The sequence below is a fragment of the Bos indicus x Bos taurus genome, chromosome X (assembly GCF_003369695.1).
Source record: "Bos indicus x Bos taurus breed Angus x Brahman F1 hybrid chromosome X, Bos_hybrid_MaternalHap_v2.0, whole genome shotgun sequence".
Lineage (NCBI taxonomy): Eukaryota > Metazoa > Chordata > Mammalia > Artiodactyla > Bovidae > Bos > Bos indicus x Bos taurus.
In genome coordinates, this window is record NC_040105.1 from 23,900,175 (window position 1) to 23,901,137 (window position 963).

Below are 963 nucleotides of genomic sequence, written 5' to 3' on the forward strand. Positions count from 1 at the left end.
AATGCAGACATCTTTTCAAGATCTTGATTTCCATTCTTTTGAATACATATCTAGAAATGAGATTGCTGAATTATATGGTAGTTCTACATTTAACTTTTTAAAGAAACTTTCATACTGTTTTCTATAGTGGCTGCACCATTTTACATGTCCAACAATAGTATACAGGGCTTCCCTGATGGCTCAGCAGGTAAAGAATCCTCTTGCAATGCAGGAGACATAGGAGATGTGGGTTCGATCCCTGGGTGAGGAAAGAAACCCTGAATGAGGAAATGGCAACCTACTCCAGTATTCTTGCCTGGGAAACCCCATGAACAGAGAAGCCTGGCGGGCTACAGTCCATGGGGTCCCAAGAGTTGGACATGACTATGCAAGCACGCAGTGCAGAAACAATACACAAAAGCTCAATTTCTCAACATCCTAGCTAACACTTAATTATCCTTTTTAAAAAGTATAACCATCCTAACTGGTGTGAAGTATTATCTCATTGTGGCTTTGACTTTCATTTTCTTGATAATTAGTGATATTGAACATCTTTTCATACCTTTTGGCCATTTGAAGGGAAGATCATCAGGAAGAATATGATAGGAGCAATCAAGGTGTTACAAGTATTCATTATGCACAGATGTTAATTGCACACCAGTCATCATGTTCCAACCTTCATTCCAAGAAAAAGACAGGTAAGGATTATCTTACTTCTGTTTGTGTGATAATTAACCGTTTTCCTCCTGATGGACATTAAAAACTGTTTGAGATTTGTTGCTATGAGTAATAGGACTGAAATCAGTATCTTTGAATATGAAATCTTAGACAGATATGCATACTTTCTCTCAGGAAAAACATAGTAACATGCAAACTTGATTAAACTGGGAAGAATGTGAAGACTTAAAATTTTTACAAATATTGCTGAACTTCTGTTCCAAAAATGCCATACCAATTTATAGTCTCTCAGATTCATGTGTGTGA

At 36.8% G+C, this 963-nt stretch overlaps 1 non-coding gene across 1 annotated transcript; it reads right to left on the minus strand.

Annotated features, from left to right (window-relative positions):
- Nucleotides 1-576: 576 nt before the first annotated feature.
- On the minus strand, nucleotides 577-699 carry LOC113888271. Its single transcript, XR_003509907.1, has one exon. It is a non-coding gene; the product is annotated as a U8 small nucleolar RNA (small nucleolar RNA).
- Nucleotides 700-963: the final 264 nt, after the last annotated feature.